Below are 15918 nucleotides of genomic sequence, written 5' to 3' on the forward strand. Positions count from 1 at the left end.
AACCTCCCAAGTAGCTGGTACTACAGGCATCCACCACAGTGCCCAGCTATTTTGTTGTTGTTGTCATTGTTGTTTAGCAGGCCTGGACTGGGTTCGAACCTGCCAGCCTCCGTGTATGTGGGTGGCGCCATAACCACTATGCTACGGTGCTGAGCCTGTTCTTTTATTCTTGAACAATCTTCTCTTTTGGTAGCTCAATAATGGCAGAAGCTGGTATATCTTGGACTCAAGTACGATTGGCCAGGTCACTCTAATTTCCAAGATTTCTATCTTTGCAATGAATAATGTTTTGACAATAAAAAAGGCAGGATTTGACCTTTTGAATCAGGCAAACAGTTGTCTGATTATATGAGATGGTTCCTTTTTGAGGGTGGTTCCAAACATTTTGAAACATGATTTGGATATCATGAAGAGAATGTAATGTAATTTATTCCAAACAGCATGTCCACTTGGAAACCTGTTGGGCGCAGCCAATTTCAAATTATCTGTGAAATCCAAAAACAGAGAAAACATAAGAGAAAAGATTCCAAGGTAATCTGATTCTTTCTCTGCATTCCGGCTTACCCCATGCTCCCTCATGCTATAGGTCTTTGCATATTCTGTTCTCAACTGCATACAGGAATGCTTTATTAGAGTTCATCTTTCCCTTTTTTCCCCTTGTATATGTATTTCTCTTACTACTAAGTCAAAGAACAACTCAAAGGATCAAACCAGCACATAATGTATTTATTGATACAACAATTACGTGGCCAACAGTGGACAGATATATTGTGTCATTATGGATACATAAAAGGACAAGATAAAAGTTTTGTAGTCAGCAAATAAGGCATCCATGGGCACAAGCTGTATTCTAGTAGAGTCATTTTGTGGTGGAGGTATATATGAAGTGAGAAGCAACATAACATGGTGGTTAAGAACAGGTGTTCTGGAGCCATGGTGGCTGGGTTTAGCCCGCTCTGTCACCATCTGGACAACTTCAAGGTGCATTACCTTTTCTGGTCTTCAGTTTCCTAATCTGCAAAATGACGGGCATGATGACAATACTGTACCTACTTAATAGGTTGCTCTGACGATTAAATAAAAAATACACATAAAGTACTTGGAAGAGCACATGGATCTAATTTGTTTGTTAATTTATAGAAGTTGTTAACAAGAATGTATAATTCATTCTACTCTTAGACTTTTCAGAACAGTTGGCATTAGAATTGCATTTTTAGGGGCACACTAGTGCACAGGTTTTCCTCTCAAACCTTTGGAAATACCAGAAGGCATTTCTAGATTTTAAATTGCCAACTCTTGAAAACTATCAAAGTTCTAAGTTCCATCCTAATACTCTTTGCCTTGAGTTCTACTTCCACATTAAAGAAATAACTAATTCCTGTTTTATACAAATGTCATGAAACCATCTCAGAATTTCTCCATGAATGATCTTAATCTTAAATAAAGTATTCTTAACCAGAATGTCAACTATTTCAGTGTAAAGCCATCTGTAACATGTGTTCTGAATTTCCCAGGACTATACCTGCACTTTAGAATGCTGAGAGGGGATGAGATAACTGTATACAGGACATTCTGAAACAAGCCACATTATCAAATTAGTTTGGGACATCTTGAGAATGAAATACATCTGGCTGGATTTATTCACTATTAGTTATTAATTTTTGTTTTTAATCAAGGATTTCAGATCACCAGTGAATTAATACATGTGATTTATTGTCATAACCAATCATAAAAAGTCTTCTCTTATGTATCCAAAAGAATGAAAACCTCAAATTTGTGAGTTTTCTTCTTTTGGATAGATTCGATGCAACATGATACCTGAAAGACTAAAATGTGAACAAACTGAAGTTTGAAATGACCTTATCTTTCTGTAAATTACAAACATTGAAAAGTAACCCCCAAATTCTAAATTCTTCAAACCTTAATTGTATAATGGAATTGAAAGAACTCAGAACTACCTGCTATGTTCAACATAAACCAAGGCAGCCTTGGAAAGAAAACGAAAGGATGAACTGATCAGGCCTGGAGTGACAGAATGAATATGAAGGAAATTTATTTATCTGTAGAAATGTTCAAAATCCAAGCAATGCCATATTATGGCATTCTTTTCCAATAAGCTGATAGCATTTGAAATCATTTCTACATATTTATGAATTCTCTCAAATATCTCCTAAAATGTTTAGAAAAAAAATTAAAGTGTGGCTTTTGAAGAGGTCAATATAGAAGTGCATTAGTAATTTTGTGATGGGGAAAAAGAAGTTTGAATGAAAGCCTTTGACATGATAGAAAGTGGTCATTTCAAACAATTCATTCACTAATTTTTCACTAATTTATTCAGAGGTGACTATGTTGCAGGCTTTTATATACAGGGTAGATGTATTTTAGTCATTAAAGGAATATGCCAGAAACAGATGAATAAAAGGCAGCTTAGGAAATGCCAAGGTAGAAGTATGTTATCAGGTGCTCTGGGGACCTTATAGGGTCTAACCCAACTCAGATGGGAAAGAAGGGCAGGCCAGAAAATCCCAAAGAAGGCAATGATGACTTCATAGTCATCAGAAAGGATGAATTAATGTTGACAAAGGGAGGGTGCTGGGAAGGTTCTTCAAGGCATGAGAAAAACTAGGAGCAAAGTCCGGCGGCAGTGAATCTATGACACATTCGGGGAAGAACAAGTATTTGTTCATGAGAATTAGGTGTGGAAGGCAGGGAGTGGCTGGGGTAGAAATGGAGATCTGGCTGGGTCCCAATTTTTGAATATGTTGAAGAAAGTGAACTTCATCCTTCAGGGCAATAGGAAACACAGAAGAAGCACGGTAGAACCGCAGCACGGTAGAACCAAGACCTCCCTGGCTACAATGAGGAAAAAGTTGGAAAGCAGAAAGGGCTGACTTGTAATAACACAAGTGAATTTTTTTTGTGCTTTTTATTTTGAAATAATTCTAGATTTACAAGAACTGGTAAAAATATTGCAAATGGGTCCTATGTGCACTTAACCCAGCTTTCTTTAATGGTCACAACTTGGCCAGTCCTGGTGCAGTGATGTTTGCAACACATTGATCACAACCAGGTAAGGATTTCTTTGTTTCTTCTCTACTCCCACTACATTAGGAGGGGTGGGGGAAAGCAACTATCACTGTAATACATTATCAAAATCAGAAAATTAATATTGACAGAATACTATTAGCTAGATTATAGACCATACTCAGATTTGACCAGATTTTGAATATATACAGGTTTATGAAATTTTGTCACATGTAATGGCCACTGCATAAAGATAAAATCCAAGTGAAATTTGAAAAGAACTTGAACAAAGAAAAATGAGGAAAAAAGGGGGAGCTATTTAATCAATATTTAGGATGTGAACTCTAATAGTGAAGACACAGGTTCTGGAGCTCAACTGCCCCAGGCCATACCTCAGTTCCATCACTCACTACTTCTGTGATAAGGTATGCTGGGTTACTGCTCTATGCCTCAGTTTTCCTACCTGCAGAATGGGGATAAGAACAGAGATGTAGTGAGAAATGAAATTGTCTGTACCAAGCACAGAGCAGTGGCCAGCATATGGTAAACTCTATGTATGTTTTAACTGTTGCTGTAAGATAGAATCTAAGGACGAATAGAGATGGAAGTGAAGAAAAGTTCAAATATTGAGCTTATGTTACCTAGTAGATTACATTGTGTCACCCACTGCCATAGATGGAAGAGTTTGGTGGAAGAGGCATGTCAGGAAATTTTGAGGTGCCTTTTTTATTTAAGTCATGCAATACAAAAAAAAGTATTCAGTGTGCATGATGAAGAAGAGGTTCAGAATAATGTTTGTATCAAATTTTGTGACACTCATCTAGAAAGAAATATGACTTCTTATGGCAATATCCCTTAAGAGGGGCTTTTTTCTCGAGTTCATGATTTGCTCACTATGTGATAGAAGCATGATCTCAGACACCAGACTATACAGCATACTGAGTGTGGTTGGGAATTCCCTGACAGGTGTGACTCAGGGAAATGTTGTTGGTCACTTTTCTTGGGCCTTCAGGTTCCATGTTGTTGCTGACATTTTCAAGTCTTTTCCACCTGAGTTGGATTAGACTTGATGTTACTCTGCATCTCCTCAGGTGATTTCACACTCTGAGAAGTGACTTTTCAACAACTCTCTTTCTACAGATTTGGCTACTGTTACTCTTAATTTGTTCTCACAACAGACCATACAGCCAGGTTGAACATAAAGTAGTCTGTATCCCTCTGATGATTTTCATGTGCAAGTTAAGGAGACCTGCGTTTTTCTCATTGTTCTAGGCTATGATGAGAAATGGCCAATCAAAATGCAGAACTACCTTGCCCAGAAGGCAGTGATTGGTACAGAAGGTAAGCACGTGTGACAAACTCTTCAATCCAGTTTTGTCTTTGGGGGAATTTGAATCACAAAGAGATTCAAGGGTGGATAAGCAACACCTTCTGGATGTCCTCTAGAGAGGGCTGTGAGGACCTCAGCCTCTGCCTTGGCATTTAGTCCATCGTTTGTATCTATAAGCTACTTCAGTATCTTTTTAATATACATATATTTATTTTTCTCCTTTAGTTAGCATTCTTTTCTGTTGCTTGAAACCAAAACAAACAAACAAAAACGTTAATTCTTGAGGTGAAATTATACTGTTTTGGAGTAAAAAATGGTTTAGACTTTGAAATGTTACCCTGCCAGTAAGTGTCAGTATTATAAACATGCTTTTATTTGGCTTAGCAGTTTTCTAGAAATTTATCCCAGAAAAAAATACTTAAGAAGTTCATCAGCAGTGCCCGTAGCTCAGGGGGTAGGGCACCAGCCATATACAACAATGCTGGTGGGTTTGGACCCAGCCCGGGCCTGCTAAAACAATGACAACTGCAACAACAACAACAAAAAATATCCAGGCATTGTGCCTGTAGTCCCAGATACTTGGGAGGCTGAGGCAAGAGAATTGCTTAAGCCCAAGAGTTTGAGGTTGCTGTGGGCTCTGATGCCACAGCACTCTATCCAGGGTGACAGCTTGAGATGGTCTCAAAAAAAAAAAGAAGAAGAAGAAATTCAGAGAGATATATGCCTAGAATTCTTATCAAAGTAAAATCTGGAAACAAAATGTCTAAGAAAATGGTCATTACTTGAACAAATTAGGATATGGCAAGGTAGTAGAATATTAGGAACCCATTAAATATGATGACATATAAATATTTACTAACTAGAAAAGAATTGCATGAAATATTAAGTGGTAAGGGCAAAATATAAAGTATCTCACATAGCAAAATCTAACAAGCACAATATAGCATGGTTGCATATGCATGCATGTGTGTATATGGGTGTGTGTGTAGCAAGAGAGAGAAAATTAAGATATTTGTCAAACTATAAAAAAATGGGGATTATCTCTAAGTGATGGGTCTTATTTCTATTTTATACTGCCTATATATCTTTCTATACTGTATTTTTTATTAGAAATAAACAAAAAATTTTTATAATGTTTTTAGAAATTATAAAAATCAGAATATTTTTGTTAAGTACAATGTCTCCATCTTCTCTTATGCAAAAGTCAATATTTATTTTCCTCTCCCATAGCTGAGGCAGACTGAGACTGATGTTTTTTTTTGTTTGTTTGTTTGTTTGTTTTGTGGTTTTTGGCCGGGGCTGGGTTTGAACCCGCCACCTCCGGCATATGGGACCAGCACCCTACTCCTTGAGCCACAGGCGCTGCCCGAGACTGATGTTTTACAGTGAGACAAAACATTTGCATGTAGCATGCACTCAGATGTGCCTGTGTAGGTGAAGAATGTTGAGCTCAAGGCCTTAAAGGTGTTAGAGTTATAAATATAGCAGGTCTATTAGTTGCCTATAGTTCCATAACAAATTACCATAAACTTGATTGCTTAAAATAGAAATTTATTCTCTCACAGTCACATCTCTGGAGGCCAGAAGTCCTCAGTATCTTCTGGGCCAAACTTTCTAATCTAAAGGTGTTCACAGGGCCATACTCTCTTCAAAGGTCCTTGAGAATTCATTTCTTGCTTCTTCCAGCTTCTGGTGGCTGTTGGCATTCCTTGGCTTATTACCGTATCACTCCAATTTCTCTCTCAGAGGTTACACTGTCTTCTTTCATGTGTAGTGAAAATCTCTCTTTCTTGCTCTTTATAAGGACACTTTCGACTACATTTAGGGCCCACCATGATAATCTCATCTCAAGATTTTTAACTTAAATCATATCTGAAAACAATTTTCTTCATATACACTGACACTTACAGATTTCTGGGATTAGAAACTGATGTTTTCAGGAGACATTTTTTAACCCCCCACAGTTTACAGTCCTAAAAATAAGAATTTCATACTAAATTTTGTGAGATTATTGATTGCCTTTGTATCTGTTGATAGCACACATTAGATCCTACTGGTTAAAATAATACCAGAGAGTTAAATTTAATGATACATTTTAGACTTTGAAATGAAGTATATATAATTTTACAATTCTAAGCAAATAATAGAAGTATGCATTCGAAAGTGTCACTTTTACAAAGCTCAGAAATATAAAGAAAAAAAGAGAAAATTATAGTTCTAGGGGAAAACAAATGACACAATCAAAATGGGGTAATTAGGGAGATTCATGAAAGGAACAGTTTTGGGAAACCAACCATGGAGAGTGTAATAGGAAGATGGTGAAAATATACCAACCTCAAGTCTGAAAGTGGTGGAGGAAGGGACAGATTACCATGATGTAGAGAGAGCTGAGGTTGTGACTTTATCTTCAGAAGGTGGAGCTATGGACTTTGTAGAGGAACATAGCTACTGCCAGGCTTAACCTGGAGGGAGGGAGCAGTTGCTTTACAGTGGCCAAATTAATGGGAAGCCAGGTGGCAAGGAAATCTATTGATGCTGTCCATATTGGTCATCCTTCTAGAGCAGGATCAGCCTGGAGAAAGGTGGAAAATGATCTGAATCTGGGATTCAAAAGAAAATATCCAGTACGTGCTGCTAGAGAGTTATAAGGAAAACCACAATATCTTAAAAGAAGAGAGAAAGAGTACTTCAAGAAGGCTGATGGATTCATATTTCAAATGCTGCGACAGGTCAGGTAAGATAAGGGCTAAGCGATGTTCATTGATTTTTAAGACAAGGAGATCTCAGTGCCCTAAGTCAGTTCTACCTGGATGCAGTGGTGAGTGATGAAGCTGGACTGAACTAGTTGGAAGAGTGAGGTAAGCCAGTGAAAACAGGAAGTTGCAGACCAGGAAACTCTTTCAAATTTTCTTGGAATGGTGAAAGGGAACTAGGGCAATAGTGGAAGACAAGATGGGGTTGAGTAAAAACATTTATTTTCTCCCAAGTCAGGAAAATTCTTTACCAGGTGAGAGTGCTAATGAAAAAATATGTTTTCTGTCACATAAAGGTAAGAGGGATCAGTAAGAAAACCATGGAGAAGTGTCCTTCATTCTTTTTTTTTTTTTTTTTTATTAAATCATAGCTGTGTGCATTAATGTGATCACGGGGCACCATACGTTGGTTTCATAGACCGTTTGACACATTTTCATCACACTGGTTAACATTCGGGAAAGATTGCTCTGATCAATTAGTCATGTCTGTTATGGACCTGGGGTGGAGGTACCTAGAGAGGAACAAACATGTGTAACTGGTTCTAAGTCAATCTCTTTATTTTATAAATAAAATTGTGGCCCATAGGTAGGGAAGCATTTGCTTGTCATTCAGGTAACTAGTAAGAAGCACTTTTACTTTTAGTCCAGGGATCCTTAAAGTCAGGTCCTAATTCTAAAATTATGTCACTGATACCATTGGGGAAATGTGAAATGATTTTAGATGTTTTTACGGATTAACACTTTTATTTAAGTTAATAGAGTATGCACCAATTTTTATAATTACTATATACCGTTGTCCCAAGATACTGGGTATCCATTCATCATGCCAATATATAGTTTCTTTTATTAAGTGCTTTTAAGTAAAAGGGGTTGATTTAAGAAATATAAAAATAGATAGGGTACAGATACTACTTAGCTATGGCAGCAGTTGTGAAATTGTGAAGGTAGCACACAAGTGAATAACATTTGAGAAATACTGCATTAAACTTGCATATTTACAGTGTTAATTTTGTGTTCATTTATATAAGAAGAAGGCTCAAGGGTCCAAGTCTCCTGCCTGTAATCTTAACCTTGAATTATCATCTTAAGCAGTTAAAAATTCAAACTATACCTGACAAATTAAAAAGAAAGGATGAAACAACAACTTTTCCCCGATTTTTGCTGCGTGGACAGGAGGATCATCTTAGGAATGGATTTTTATCACAAAATTAAAGAGGGATTAATTAAATGGAAAGGCAAACTCATTTAAACTGGTAATGCTAGGAAGAGATTACTGCAGTATTTTTCTTTAGCATAAATAAAGTAAATGGATATAGCTACACAATTTGAGTTTTTGCTATCCATACTACACTCCATTTGCTGACAATTTTTCAATACTTACAGATTTATTCAGGGCTATTAAAAGTCTCAAAGCAACAAGGAAGTGTCATAAATATTTGAGCAGAGAGCTGGGTGTTTCAAATGCTGAATAAATCATTAGAATTAGAGCTAGTATGCCAGCTGCGTTAATGCAACGTGACTGCCTTGGTCCTTTGTGCACTCTGATGACACTCACCTTTTGCTAATCTAGTCATGGTATATCCTTCATAAGCCGGAAGAACTTCTAGTTTTATTTCAAAAGTTGTTTACCATCCATAAAAGAACAAGGCGAAACATTTATGAGAACAGTAAATGAAGTTTTCCCCAGTAATCAGAGTTATATAATCATCATTACTAGTTCAGTAATCAGTCAGTTTCACATGGCAGGTGGAATGTTTTAGTCACCAGTAGGCTAATAAACCCTTGTTTCTAAAAGCCCTTCTTCTAAGGGTCTCAGGGTATTAGATCCACCTCTAAGCACTGAGGACCTGACCTTTTCCACAGCCAGCTTCCTTTTTATTTCTCACATGCTAAATGAAATGCCCAGCTTCACACACTTCTACGTTGTCAAGATCTAGAATATGTCCTCTACTTTGGCCATTAACTTCCATCTATAATTAGGCTCAACCCAGCATTCTGTTTCTAGATGTTGCTAGAAACATAACCTAACCTCTTAGATCATAAGTGGCCACTGAGATTTGTCTGACAATTATATTATTTATGGTTTGAGTTTCTAGCTCACAGCTCTTTGATCCACCCCTGAAGATAGTGTATTAGTTTCCCAGGGTTTCTGTAACAAATTACCACATTTGGCATGACTGGGTGATAATAGGAGCATAACCCTAGGGAGATCTAAGGAAAGGAACTAATCATGTTCTAATGGTCTGAGCCAATTTGACATCCCTTGATGTCTTTCTCTCCACTCATGGGTCAGGATCTGTACCAAATAATTTTGTAAAGTTTTTCACTCTACTTCTTAAAACAACAGAAATTTTAAGGATAACTTAAAGTAACAGAAATGTATTATTTTATAGTTCTGGAATCTAGAATTGTTGTGTTGACAAGGACATGTGTACCCTTATGGCTCCATGGGAAAAGCCTTCCCTGCCTTTCATAGCTTCTAGTGCTTGTCAGAAATCCTTGGGTTTCCTTGGCTTGGAGATATATTACTCCAATCTCCGTCTCTATAGTCATGTGTAATTCTTCCTCTATCTATGTCTATGTGTCTGTGTTTTCTCATCTTATAAGGGTACCAGTCATTGAATCAGGGCCTACACTAATCCTGTGTTAAGTCATTTTAGCTAATTACATGTACAAAGACCCTATTTCCAAATAAAAGTCATGTTCCGAGGTTCAAAATGGATGTGATTTTGGGGTGACACTACTCGACCCAGTATAGATGGATGCCATGATTTCCACTGGCTCTGCTTTCACTAAACTCTGGTTTTTCCAGCACTAGTAACCAGAGGAAAACAAAAGCCTGGCTCTCTGTGCACTCTCTCAGATCTGACTCCTTTCTTTCCTGTTATTAACCAAAATGCAATCGTGTTGCCACCACCATGCTGATGTGTCATGTGACCTGCAAGATAACCTATATGTTCAACATAGGAGGATGGATCTGTTATACAATTTTAAACCCATGCTACAGCCAAAGTTTAAGGGAGACCTTGGTCTCTTAACTTTTCAGAAGTTTTTGGCATATTAAAAAATGATAAATACCAAACAGGGCTAAGAAAATTGGCAGGATACATTCCCCATGGCCACACTAAGAGATTCTGCTAGGAGCTCTGTAATTTCAGAGTTTATCATCCAGCTTGGGAGCTGTCCTCTCAGTCACAACTATGTCCAATGACCATTTCCTATTTTGTTCAGGTATGTTTGTCTATAGCCCAAACTGTCATGTTGGCATATCAAATCATAACAGACTACAGCAGTCTGGAATCTGAGAGATAAAACTGTAAACAAGTGGAACAGTGTCCAAGGAATTCATTTAACTAGGGAGTTAAATAAGCACAAATGGTGGGTCCTGGAACTGGAGATAAGCCAAACGAATAGGTAGGACAGATGAATGGTTAGCCTAGGGGCCTAGGCTGAGAGGTACAAAGCATCAGTGACTGAGGTATGAAGACAGAGCTGACAGATGTAGGCATAAGGGTAAGAGACAGAGCCTGGAGAGAGTCCCCAGAGCTGCATTATTGGGCACAATGTACCTTGCCTCTACCACTATGACTCGGTGCTTTATATTCTACATTGCTCAACCTTAAACAGCCCATATAAGACAGGTATTGTGATCCCTGTGTTACATGATGCCAAAACTGAGGCTTGGAGAGGTGCAATGAAAAGCTTTTCAAAATTATTTTGGGACAGAGCCTGACCCATGAGTGGAGACAGAGAAAGTAAAGGATTTCAAATTGCCTCAGACCATTAGAATAGGATTAGTTGCTTTCCTTGGTTCTACCTAATGTTATGTTCCAACTGCTATCCAGTCATGCCAAATGGGTAATAACTGGTCATCACATGGCTGAAAGAAAAGCAAATAAGTGACATATCAGTTAATTTTGTGCCTGAGAACAGAAATAGGCTATCATTCTGAAGAATCTGGGTTTGGTCTCTGTGAATACAGAGCTTACTTTTCAACTCTTTACCCCAAGGAATCCTGTACACCAATGCCCCATGTTTCTCTGGCCAGTAAAGGTGTAGAGATTCCTCTGATGTATGCCCTTCTCTCTATGTTACTATGTGGTCTCTTAGTGGCTTTGCTCTCTTTCCTCCTTCTCAAGTCTTTCAGCTATGACAGCATTGATCTCCCATGTGGGATTCTATTCTATTTTCTTCTGGACCTCAGGACTCCACCCTCAGTTTATCCTATTGTGATAACCCGAAACAAGTATACTTGGTCCTTAATACAGGAGGAGTGACTATCCAGACCAGCAGGGTAGAAAATAGACCTCAGCCTCTTTTCTGGAGCAAGTGGGAATCTCTGAGCTTAGCTGGGCTGTTTGTCCCCCAGGATCATTGTCTCCCTAAGCAAATGGAAAGAGCCAACACCCTTCTGTATGGTATGGGAGAAAAGGAAAACTAAATTCTACAATTGTTCTAATGGACAGCAAAAGCAAGGGAGATCGCAAAAGGTAAAGTCGAAATATAGTGACAAAATGCAGAGATTCTTCCCAAAGGCAGGTTTTACAGCACAGGACAAGCAAGAAATGGCAAGTGGTGTCTGGGGGAAGCATGTGGCGTGCACAGTAAGATGGCTTTTTGCCTGGTGTTTGAGGACAAGCCTATGGGTAAGGTGAGAGGTAGTCACCTGATCTAGATAACAGGAAATGCAAGGACAGGTGTAACCCAAGCTTCTTCCATGACTTCATCCTGAGTCTGTGGTCTGAGTCATCAAATAACCTTTCTTCACACTTAGTTGCTGCTCCTTTCTTCTTGAAGGTGAACACAATAAGGTTACAGAAATTCTTTACTTAACAAGCAGAATGAATCAGTGCTACAGCCGAATGTAAGATGAAGTATCACTTCCAGGATGTATACATTGCAGGCTTTTTGCCAATCCATGCAGTATTTCAGTTACAGAACCTTCATTGGGGACAAAAGAATTTATCTTCCTAAGGCCTAGTAAAATAATAAAGGACTCAGAATACCTGATCCTCTGAAGAAACTATTTTACAGACAGAGGAGCCTTACTGGAAGGAAAGTGGATCCACTCAAGAGGTTGATGAAAGGTACAAAACTATAGGTAGACAGAAAAAAATAAGACCTAGTGTTCAATACATCAGTAGAATGGCTGTAGTAAACAAGAATCAATTGCATATTTCAAAATAGCTACTTGAGAATAATTCGAATATATTCAGTATAAAGAAAAGATAAATGTTTAAGGTGATGGATACGCCTGATTTGATTACTAGACATATATGAATGTGTCAAAACATTTCATGTACCTTAAAAATATGCACATCTATTATGTAGCAATAAAAATGAAATAAAAGGTAAATCTAAAGACAATCATCTTTGGAAAATTTTGCAGTGCCTTTGATTCTAATCCAGCCAGTGAATACCATCATGTCTTGCTTGTGACATTTATTGGCTTAGGAATAGCATGCCAGCTCACTGACTACATGTCTACGAGGTGTGATTTGTACTATCCTTTCTTTCTTCTTTCTTTCTTCTTCCTTTTTTTTTTTTTTTTTTTGTAGAGACAGAGTCTCACCGTACCGCTCTCGGTAGAGTTCTGTGGTATCACACAGCTCACAGCAACCTCCAACTCCTGGGCTTAAGCGATTCTCCTGCCTCAGCCTCCCGAGCAGCTGGGACTACAGGCACCCGCCACAATGCCCGGCAATTTTTTTTGTTGCAGTTTGACCGGGGCTGGGTTTGAACCCGCCACCCTCGGCATATGGGGCCGGCGCCCTACTCACTGACCCACAGGCGCCGCCCTATCTTCTTCCTTTCTTAACATAAACCTTAAAGTTGACTTCCTGACATTTTCTGAGATGCTGCCATGGCTATTACAGGTTGTCCAGAGGAAGCAATTAGGGAGGTTTAAATGGTCTCTACAGTGAGGTGTAGCTGTTTCTTTGGAGCACTTCTCCATTTTGATCAGCGGAGGACTTCTCTGCAGTCAGGCGAAGACGACCTATGTCTGAGACTATGGGGCCATCATGATTTCTGAGTAGAAAAGGGCTTCCTTATGGGGATTTGACTGAGAAGCTTCAATACTAGTCAGGCGAATGGCCTCTCCTGTTTTATTCTCTAAACCCCTTTCTTCTTAATTCCCTTTCCTTTAAAGAAGAAAAAGAACTGTCTTATGATTCTGTGTATAATTTCAAATTCAAAAGAAGAATGCCTGGCCCATCTGCTGAGGTTGATTCAGACATGTGGTAGGGCCATCAAGAAGTGGTGCCAGTAGCTGGCAGGATTCCAGCTCTTTCTCTCTTCCAGCTTCCTCTACATTCTCCTGGGACTTACCAGAGCATCCTTATAAATGAGGAACAGTATGCAGTTTCTTTGCCCTTGTGAAGTACTTACTATTGACTCTATAAATGTGGAAAAAAGAAGGCAGTACTTTAAAAAGTATTTTGTGTTTATAAATGATTGTGATAGCTGTGAGGATTGCTTGGGGCTGACGCTGGTCTGTTTAAACCTCATAAGGCACAGTCATAATTTCTGATACATATTTCTATCCCTCGACTTTATCATTTAAACATAGCCTGGAAGCAGTGGAAGAAATTCTGTTTGGAAATACTCATTGATTCCTTTTAATTCCTGTTTTTCTTCCAAGGTAAAAAACAACCAGAAGTTGAGGGAAAAAAATTAACATCTTAGTTTCAACCTAAAATCAAAAGAATGGCTCCCTGCCTGAGAGAATATACATGTGAGATTAGTTGATGTGTGTTAGTTTTTCCAGGATGTTTTAAGAGTGAAATAAACTCTCCAGGACAATCACTATGTTTCTACATTTTGAGAAAGAAGATTTTATTATAAACTTTCTCACACCGAGTTGTTTTGTTACGTGTTTCCATCTCTATTTCTCTCTGGATGAAGGGAGGGGTATTGGTTTCTTGTCTTGGTAAGAACAAAACATCACACTTAATAGCACTGTCAAATAAACAAAAATAAAGTTAAAGAAAATATCTCTTGAAATGTTTTAAATGAATGTATTCTATGAAAAGACGGAAGCAATTGGAATAACTTAAGTTAGGAGCCAGCTTGAGGACCAAATCCAGTGGCTGCCTATATTTTAAATAAAGTTTTAAAATAACTTCATTTATTTTCAGAATGTTTATGGCTGCTTTCACACTCCAATAGCAATTGAATTATTATGACAGGAACTGGATGGGTGACAAAGGCATGGTTCTTTACAAGAAAAAAAAAAAAAAAAACGGTGACTCCTGACTTCAGTAAAAAAGAAATATCACATACAAGTAAGTAAGAAGCAAGTAATTACTGGCTCAACACTTGCTATGTACTTAATATTATTGCAGGATTTGCTGCAGACACACAAGATGCATTTCAACTCTCCAAGTAGTAGGTCCTTTAATCACGTGAGGGCACTCATTTTAGCAGTTACATGAAGAAGGGAAGAAGTCATATTTCACGTGCCAGAGTGAAATCGACCTCACCAAGATGGTGCAGCTAGTAGAATCAAAGAGGAGGTTAGCAGACGGGCCAAGGCAAGAGCAAAAGTGGTTTGAAGTAACAATGACAAACAGAAAGCAGGAGAATGTAATTATCCTCCAGTCTCCTCTTCACAATTTAGTAAATAAAACTAGTAAGATATGTAGAATAGTTGGTGATACAAGCTGTGGGAAAAATAAAATATAGAAACGGCTAGAAAGTGTAGGGGAGAGTGATAGCTGCAATACCCTTGGAGCCCATGAGCCTGTGGGCCTGGGCACGACTGACCGCAGCCTTAGAGTCTTGGACAATTTGTGCTGCTTGAAGGAAACTGGCATAGAAGGTAGGTTTATATTATTTCTGTTGGTCTCAAGTCCAGTAAAGACCCTAAAACTGTGATTAGTGGAAAATTGGAGGGAGAGAGCTCGTGTCAGAATTATTCAGTTTCCTGAGACCCTTTCCAGATAGTGGATGAGTAGGTTGTAAGAGGGCAGATATACAATAAAATCCAAAACTTAAACTCTACTATGCCTTCTTAAATATAACTGTGAGTGTGAAAATAAAAGCCATAAGTCTTAAAGTGATATGACGAGGAAAGGGGAAAGGATCTGCTTGGCATTTAAAAAAATTCTGGGCATGTACCTTAGGGCAGTGCCTGTGGCTCAGTCGGTAAGGCGCCGGCTCCATATACCGAGGGTGGCGGGTTCAAGCCTGGCCCCGGCTGAACTGCAAAAATAGCCGGGCGTTGTGGCGGGCACCTGTAGTCCCAGCTACTTGGGAGACTGAGGCAAGAGAATCGCTTGGGCCCAGGAGTTGGAGGTTGCTGTGAGCTGTGTGATGCCATGGCACTCTACCGAGGGCCATAGAGTGAGACTCTGTCTCTGCAAAAAAAAAAAGAATGCAGAGCTCACTCTGTGTTAAAAAAAAAAAAAAAAAAATTCTGGGCATGTACCTTCTGTGTGTGTGAATGGAGGTTAGAGATAAGCCTTTGGGCTCGGCCGGTAGAGGATTGCATGTTTCTCTACATTTATATTGACAGACATGTTAGACATGTTTGTAATGAATTTTCCTAGCCCCAATTTTAATCCTTCCTTCCATCTTCCTAAAATAACTTCTTCCATTTGTACAAAGGCCTCAAGCCCTTTTGTTAGCTTCTGTTGGTAGTTCATGGGTGTTTTAAAAACAAATTATATTCCTTATTTTCAGTAATGCCTTTTCCTTTTCTGCAATTTTTCCAACTTGCTATCAATCTTTATGTTAAGGATTCCAGAAAAGTGTGTAGATAAAAAATATTCCCATTATAAGTGGCATTTTCTATTATCCTGGCTCATC

At 38.5% G+C, this 15918-nt stretch overlaps 2 long non-coding RNA genes across 3 annotated transcripts in view; one reads left to right on the forward strand and one right to left on the reverse strand.

The window, feature by feature from the left end:
• Positions 1-363: 363 nt before the first annotated feature.
• LOC128592240 (uncharacterized) overlaps positions 364-15918 on the reverse strand; it is a 150601-nt gene continuing 135046 nt past the window's right edge. For both annotated transcript variants that reach the window (XR_008381812.1, XR_008381811.1), the window contains exon 4: positions 364-485. This is a non-coding gene — a long non-coding RNA (uncharacterized LOC128592240). The remainder of the gene's footprint in view (positions 486-15918) is intronic.
• Positions 2832-15918, forward strand: part of LOC128592238 (uncharacterized) — a 32349-nt gene continuing 19262 nt past the window's right edge. The window contains exons 1-3 of the long non-coding RNA XR_008381810.1: positions 2832-3070; positions 4297-4365; positions 6915-7088. This is a non-coding gene — a long non-coding RNA (uncharacterized LOC128592238). The remainder of the gene's footprint in view (positions 3071-4296; positions 4366-6914; positions 7089-15918) is intronic.

This window comes from Nycticebus coucang, chromosome 8 (assembly GCF_027406575.1).
Source record: "Nycticebus coucang isolate mNycCou1 chromosome 8, mNycCou1.pri, whole genome shotgun sequence".
NCBI classification, from domain to species: Eukaryota; Metazoa; Chordata; class Mammalia; order Primates; family Lorisidae; genus Nycticebus; species Nycticebus coucang.